This window comes from Pteropus medius, unplaced genomic scaffold, assembly GCF_902729225.1.
Source record: "Pteropus medius unplaced genomic scaffold, Ma_sr-lr_union100, whole genome shotgun sequence".
Classification (NCBI taxonomy): Eukaryota; Metazoa; Chordata; class Mammalia; order Chiroptera; family Pteropodidae; genus Pteropus; species Pteropus medius.
In genome coordinates, this window is record NW_024342467.1 from 8,653,747 (window position 1) to 8,662,515 (window position 8,769).

Here is an 8,769-nt window from a genome sequence, read left to right on the forward strand (position 1 = left end):
ACTGAGGCACAGGGAGGTAACTTGGCCATGGTCGCACAGGGTTTTGATCACCATGACTTGGTTCTGGAGGTCACATTCTTAACCACCGAAATAAGCAACCTGTGTCACCATAACTGTAAATGTTCCTAATTCATACTTTATTTAGCTTGTCAGGTAGGAGCATTTAAAAGACTTTTTATTGGTTGATTTATGTATAGAAGAGTCCCACAAAGTCATTTTCAACCAAATTAAAGATTGGCCCACAAACGTTTGGATCAAAACCTATTATTTTGTTTCAGTACCCTATGTAGACACACACTTAATATATTTTTGATACCTGCTTTATTCCCCTACCCCTTGCCCTCACTGCACTTCCATCCCTTAGATAGAATTAAAAAACATGCTTAAGGGATCCAAGAAATAAAAATCATCACACATTCTATTTTTGATAGCACACTTAAAACTCTTAGGAGAGGGTTTTTCTTCTTGGTAGTATTGCAACACATTATGCAATTTCCAGGGAAAAGAGTTCACTGTGTTTTGTTGGTAACAAGTTGATTAAACATAAATCCTAGTCCACGTTAAGTAGTTATGCTTTTAGAAGATTTTATATCTGGTATGGTCTGCTCAGTGTCACCAGGTTTCCACAGCAATATAGCTGTAACATTCCGTCTGAGAGAACTTGCATCGGGCACAGTGGAGCAGATTTATGTCATCGACCCCCACAAGGTATTAATCATTCTCTGAGGTCGTTTTTAGCTATCAAAGTAAGTGCATTAGCAAAAATTGCCAAAACAGCCTTCAAGCTAGTTCTCATGGTTAGCTTAAAGTGATAGAAAAACAAAAGTTGAAAATTCACAAAATAACTTTCTTGGCAGAGAGAGTATGAAAATCGAGGTTCAGATGGGGGTGTTGCTGTTCATTAGCACACTTACTAAATGTCCATGTTATGAAAACCAGGGCACACTTGGAGTAAAATAAACAGGTTTATCAGCCTGGTTACAATTTTATGAGATACAATGTTGAAAACTTTCCACTTTCTCTGTGAAATCCTGACAAGATAATTTACACATGGCTGGACGATGACTATCTTCCTTCCATCAGGTGCTAGAAAAAGTTTTAAGAACCAGGTACACTTTTCTCATTCGAGATGAGGCCAGGTACTGAGGAACGGTTTGTATTTTCAAGATTTTATTTTTTTAGACGTCAAACTACTAGCTAAGGAACATGTTTGGGAGCTGGTTATTACCTAACTAAATATCTGTAGCCAAACCGAGGGGATTAAGAGACGTGACAGTTACCCAGGAGTATTCCACTGCCAAATGCTTCAGAGCTTGGCTGACAGGAATCCCATCTCCACTGAAAAATCACAGACCTGAGCTGTACCTCAATACGGGTTCGTAGTATAGGGAGAGAAGGTAGATATTAAAAGGTCATCTAAGATGTGTAAAGATTACAACAAATCCATGCAAAATAGACCTCATAAAAAGGCTTTTATTTGAGGTTTCTATTTACGTGTGCATGTAGGTGGGTGCATTGTACAGTCATGCACTGCATAAGAACCACGTATAAGAGGTTAGTCCCATTAGATTATGAAAGAGCAGAAAACTTTCTATCAGTGATGTCGTAGCTGTTGTAACATTGTAGAAAAACCCATTACTCAGGTGTTTGTGGTGATGGTGGTGTAAACAAACCTGCACTGCCAGTCTTATAAAAGTATAACACATACAGTTATATATAGTACATAATATTTGATAATAATAAAAATATGTTACTGGTTTATGTATTTATTATGCTATCCTTTTATCATTATTTTAGAGTGTACTCTTGCTACTTGTATTAAAATTTGCTGTAAAACAGTATGCCGTGTTATGCCAGCAGTACCTCATACACCTCATGTTAACTAGGTCTTTTGACTACATCATTCTCTCTTGTGCTTTAATCTTGTGTCATTTTATAAATTGAGTATAGCCTAAGTGTACAGTGTAAAGTACAGTCGTGTACAGTAATGTCCCAGGCCCTCATATTCACTCACCATTCACTCACTGACTCACTTAGAGCAACTTCCTGTCCTGCAAGCTCCATTCATCATAAGTACCCTATCTAGGTGTACCATTTTTTATCTTTTATACCATATTTATGTGGTATATGTTTAAATATGTTTAGGTACACAAAGATTTACCATTATGTTACAATGGCCTATAGTATTCATACAGTAACATGCTGTACAGGCTTGTAGCCTAGGAAGAATAGGTGTGTAGTAGTCTATACCATTTAAGTTTGTTAAATACACTCTATGATGGTTGCTTGGTGACAGAATCAACTAACAACACATTTCTCAGAATGTATGTCATTAAGCAGTGCATGACTATACTTAGATGTCATATTTCATTAAAGAAACAGATACAGAGCTATTCAAAAGAACAGACAAGTGGAAGCAGTTTTTCTGAACTCTCAAACTATTCTCTCTCACTGCTTTCCTCCCACCCCCAAGTAAAATCTTTCAGCTTGAGGATTATCTAGGTGCAATTGATTTCAAAACCCACATTCAGGAGAGAGAGTGCTGGCATCCATAGTGAATCTATTCACTTTGGGGCAATACTTCTTGGTTTAACATGTATTTAAGATAGTTAGGGATGTAATTCAACTATTTCATGTTGTGTTCATGATGCTTCTCTTTTTCCAACTTCAGTAGTTTGAACAATAGGCTTTTTTTTTCTACTCTAAAAATCTTTGATACTTTATTCCACACTTCCTTGAAGTATTTACCAGTGTCTTAAAGTCATATCAAAATTTGCCTGCAGATTAAGGAGATTTAGTTCCCCAATTTATAAGCACAATGTAATAGATCTCAAAAGAAAAAGATTCGGGAAGTAAAAAGAACCACAGTTCCTTTTTAATAACAACAAATATCGACTAGATTTTTAAGGCGAAGGGTGACTTTATGAATGATTTTCCAGGGCGACTTTATGAATGATTTTCCAGGGCTGCTTGAGAATTTAAATGTCTTCTTCCTGGCCCTGACCAACCCCTTAACCCACAGAACTTCTGCTGAAGAGTCCAGTATCTCATCTCATACTCTTCAGAAATGAACATGCTTTATTTGTCCATTTCTTCAAACGTATATCGAAATCCAAAATAGGACTTTAAATCAACAAATATTTAAGTATATATTTGTTAGACTAAGTCCCAATTAGGTACTCTCTCTTGACCTTGGGTCAAGTGCAAAATAATGAATGTTAAGTATAGACTTGGTTACCCCAATATGTCAGCGGTGGGATTACACGGGGCAGAGGGAAAATTCTAGGCAGGTCGACAACTCAACTTCAAGCAGTTATTTATTTACCACTGACTCACCTGTTGATCACTTAGTGTGTATGAGCCCCTCAGATAAGCGATTATGACATTGAAAATTCTCATGCATAATTGTAACCTTTAACTCACAAAAGGTAAGATGAATCCCATTCCCTCCCCCTTCCCACTTTTCCTTTCTGATTCCAATTTCATTTCAATAGAAAATCTGTCTGGTGGGCTCTACAGTGGCTATCTCATCCTACCTTAAACGTTCTCTACAACTACCTTTATATCAAGGTAGAAGGGAAACATTTGGGATGGAATAGCACAGCACAATTTGAAGACACGCACCTCCTTAAACTTAGCCTCTGTATGATCCCAAACACTGATTTGGCTTCCCACTGGCTGCTATAGACTGAATCTTTGTATCTCTCAAAATTCATATGTTAAATCCTGATACCTAATGTGATGGTATTTGGAGGTGGAGCTTTTGGGGTGATTAGATCATGAGGGCAGAGCCCTCTCGAACGGGATTAATGTCCTTATAAAAGAGACCCCAGAGAGCTCTCTTGCTCCTTTTCACTATATGAGGTTACAGAGAGAATGCAGCCATCTGTGAACCAGGAAGCCAGCCCTCACCAGACACTGAATCTGCCTTCACCAGACACCGACTCTGCAGGTGCCTTGATCTTGGACTTTGCCACCTCTGAAGGTGTGAGAAATAAATTTCTCTTGTTTATAAGCTACCCAGTTTATAGTATTCTGTTGTAGCAGCCCAAATGGACTAGCACACTGGCTCATGGCCTACTTTCATAGTCTGAAGTGTTGGATAGTAGCTCTCTTTGATGTTTGAAGGAGATGACATACTTCTTCATAGTCGTGTGTTTGTGTGTATGTTATGTGAGAGTCTTCCAAATCTAATCATGTAATAGCTACCATTTTCTCATTGTCTTTTTCTGTTATAGGTATGAGAGACAGAGTAATAAGAATCCATAGAAAATTAAACAATGTCATTTTATAGCAAATAATGTACTTTTTCAAAACTAGGATTACATGAAAAGGCATCACTGATTTACAACACTCTCGAACGGGATTAATGTCCCGTTCGAGACATTTTTTTTTTAAAGTCTCACTACAAAGGTACACATCTATTATTAAAAAATACAAACTCATTGTAGAAATGTTAAAATGCAAAATTAAACGTGGCTTATAACATGGAAATACAATAGTTTTTCTCTTTTTCTTTATATATCAAATTATTTTACTAAACCTGTTATTAAATTATACTGATTCATAAATACTCGAATGCCACCCATTTATACTATAACGATAATTTATTATTCTGGGTGGTCACTCATACCAAAACTTAGAAAATAGTGTTCTAAAATGGAAAATCATTGTGCTCTCCCTCTATGCAAACTTGTTCTTGGAACAATCCTGCTTTGAGAACGATAATAATACTAAGGTTCACGAACCTTCTCTCTGTCTCCTCAGAAACTTACCCAGGTCAGCATTTCCCCATCTTTCACAGAATAAAAGGTGGGATGTGGTCAGTTTTTCTGAGACATGTTGCCAAAACTTTAAGGTTATATCAATATGAGAGTGGATATGAGAACGAACCATCCTTTCTATTAAAATGGGAGGAAAAGAGACCCAATTTCACTTAGAGGTTTGCTTTGAACATTTTCTCTGTGTTCTGTAGTGACCTGAAGTTGCTTCTACCACCACACCCAATCCCACAAGGATTTTAATTGGCATGCCCGATAATATTGTTTTAAATTTAGCAGGAAAGGCCTCCCACCACTAACTGTTTCTATAGAGTGTTATTGAACTCTTGGGGAATTTTCCCTCCAAAGAAAGCATGGAATTCCTCTCTGAAATATTTATTTCTCTAGGACTCTAAATGGAAGTGTCTGGAATAAAAAAGTGGGTGAGAACAAGAAAGTGAGAAAGCAGGAGAGAGACAGGGGAGGGGGGAAGGAGGAAGGGAGAACAAGAGATTCCTGGCAAATAATTGATTTTTATTATTGTCATTCATTTAGTAACTCTATTGCCTATCAAAAGCAAAAGAAAGCAATTCTAACAATTCTGAAATGTCACATTTGCCTTGTCATTCGCAGGTTCTGCCCACGGAAATCCTCTTTTTGGATTTTTTTCACATTTGCATTCAGCTGAGAATATATTTGACTTTCGCCAAGTGAGATTTGGAAAATGCTAACAAAAAACTTCAGTAGTATGAATGAAACATCTACTGATCATTTCCCATATCTTTGGAAATACACTTCTTTTCAAATTATTCAATAGTAAGGAAATAAAGGACTATTTGCTGTTTGTTGTCCAATAAACAGACATCGTTGAACCTAAAATCATTTTTTCCTTGAACTTTTAGATCTCATCTAAAATCCAGGCTGCAATAATAAAGAATTCACCATTTTGAGCCATGCCAAGATTTTTTCTGGTAGTAATTTTCCAATAGTCCTCCCAATTAAATTCCAGAATATTGGGGCATGTCAGCATGAGATGTCCTCTGTTCTGCCACTTAGATGGATGACATACTACCTCCAAGTCTACCCCTATTAAAATTAGCTAATCTAAATTTCTTTCAATTTGCTAGTTCTAGTGTAAAACTTCACTGTTAGATACTTTAGAAAATATATAACCATGTTTGATTTCCTTCTTAACATATCCTTCGAATGATCTCAAGTGACCCACATCCTTTCTTACGCATCCTACAGAGACAATCACCAAAGAATGGGTATTGGCTGATCGACACTGGTGTCAGGCAGACCAATAAAAACGAAGAGCCAGAGTCAAGGTACTGATGCTTTTCCTGCCATCACTTCCAAAGTAGCCTTTTTCATGCATCCAGGTAACGTGCGGGCTCTCAATCCAAGATTAAAAACATCTGCTAGAGGAATTGTCAAACAGTCTTGGAACACTTAGTCGAATTCACAGGAACTCCATCTGGGACTGGTGATACTTACTTCTTTCATATCTTTAATTGTTTCTAGCACCTCCATAGATCAAAGTTCCCCCCATAATCCTCTCTTTCCATCATGGTATATTTACCCATTTTATATCAAAATATATGATCTTTACCATCTGGTTTCATAGGGGAATATAAATCTTTATCAAAGTAGATTAACATTAAATAACTTTTTTTCAGCTCTGTGTGCCTGTATTTCTTTCTTATGTGCAAATTTAAGAAAACCATCCTCTCTTCCTTGGTAGACTTTAAATTTATAAACGAGATTTCTGGGCTTTTCTAACTATGGAATATTTTTACACGTTGTTTTGTGCTTGAATTTAGAAGTTCAAAAGAAGTTAGTGTTTTGTTTTCCTTCATCTTCTGTACTAGAAGGATATACATTATTTTTATAACACGCATCAACAATCTTGATTATAATTTTGCATGTTTGCAAATCTATGTCATCTCACAAACTATAAATGTCTAAAAGACATGATTAGGTTTTAATAATTTTTAGTAGTTGGCCCAGTGACTAGGTCATAGTGGACATAACATATTTTATGATATTAATAATAATAAGTTATTACGTATTTACTATTATGTTACAATGTTAAAATGAAGATTTTCGTGTTAAAATTAAAATTAACAGCTAAATGTGGCAGAGTCTTAAATAATAGGAGGCTAAAGTTACTACACATATACAGAAATATGTAACAATGTGATTCATACAAATGAATGTATCACTGTAGTTGTTATAAGCTCCTATAAAACATTATTCTTATTTTTATACTCTATTTCTACAACCCTTTTATATTTTCCTACTATTGCACATCTAATATTCTCTTTTCTCCTGCACACGATGTAGTAGCTTATTGCTTCTTTTCACCCCACTCTTTCTATTATACACAGTATGGGTCTTTAATATAGGCAGCACATTATTTATAAGAGATAAAACGTAGATGGTAACTATTAAAAAGTTTGTGTTATTCTTTTATTTTTTATAGCTAAATGTTAGGTTTTTTTTAATCTCAGGTTTCTTATTGGCTGTCAGTGAGTCACTCTTGAAAGCACAGATGGAATTCTCATTTATTACTATCAGTAAGATAAATTCACATTCTCTCTAATCACCAACACTGAAAAGTAGGCATGGACTTAAAGGGACATTTTTAACTGAGGAGATCCCCCTACAAAAACTGTTTTGGAATTCGGTAGACTTAGTCTTTTTCTCTATTTTTGGATAATTACCAGTTCTATAATTCTTGTGTTAAGAGTAACATCTCAGTTATGTTTCTCTTATCCAAGAATAAATAAATATCTCTTTCTAAGGTAAAGACATCTTCCACGGAGCACACCCTAAATTCTAAAATACCTCATCTTCTTCTACTATGATATACGCTATTGGAAACTATGAAAAAATGAGCTAATTTTAAGGCACAGCTTTGAAAACATAGCATTTCTCAACATGGCATTGATCCTGTTGAACTTCAAACAGTAAAGTGCTTAAGGAGCAAATGTTAGGGTAAATGTCGGGAAACTGTAGAGAGAAAAGAGAAGAAATATATAACCATAAGGTCATGTGACTATAATAATTGGTATGAAACTTAGAGCTTCAAAAGCTTTGGAATTTTTTTATATTTACATTGATAAAGTGAAACATTTATGTTTGGACCATTAAATTTACAAATACATAGTTGTCTAAGAAAGCAAGATAATTTTTTAATACTTAGGATGGTTCTCTTTCATCTCCTGAATTAATCCTGGCTATACAAAGTGACCTAGTAAAGGAGAAAGCCTGAAGTGGGAATCCAAAGGCTTATGTTTTAATCCAATATCTGATAACAACTAGAAATTATGATCATAGGCAATATATTTACTTTCTCTGGGCCTCAATATGAAAAATAGAAGGATTGGAGTATATGATTCTCAAAGTTCCTTTAAATGTTAAAATTGTGTGACCCGAGACAGAAAAGATTTAGATAATAATCACTCTACACCTGAAACTAATATTGTATTTCAACTGTAATTGAAAATTTAAAAATAAATAAATAAGAAGAAAATAAATACTCAAGCCAAACACCACATATAACTCTGTAGTGTCACCCCAACCGTTACCTGTAAGTGGGGAGACTGAGTAGAATACTCCTTCATGAGTTTGTAATGAGACACTCCAAAACTCCCACTGTGGTGATGTCAGAGAAAGTCTAGTAGAAAGCTGGGACACTGATCCCTGCTGGCCAGTAATAAGCCCTAATTCTAAGCCTTAAAGTCAGTGGAGACCAAGTAGGAAGCCTGGGTTCCACTCCCACCCAGAAGTAATAAAGCATTCCTTCCCTCCCCACTAGGTGGTGTCAGAGGCACCCTCGTGGAAAATCAGGACTTTCATAACAGCTAAATCCACTCAATATGTAATGAGGAGCTTCCCTTCTTGTGTAAATAGAGGATGAGTGGGAAATATGTACTTTTGCCACCAACCAACAATAATGATATGGTGCTCTATCTTCCCCTACGACAGCAGTGTCAGAGAAAGT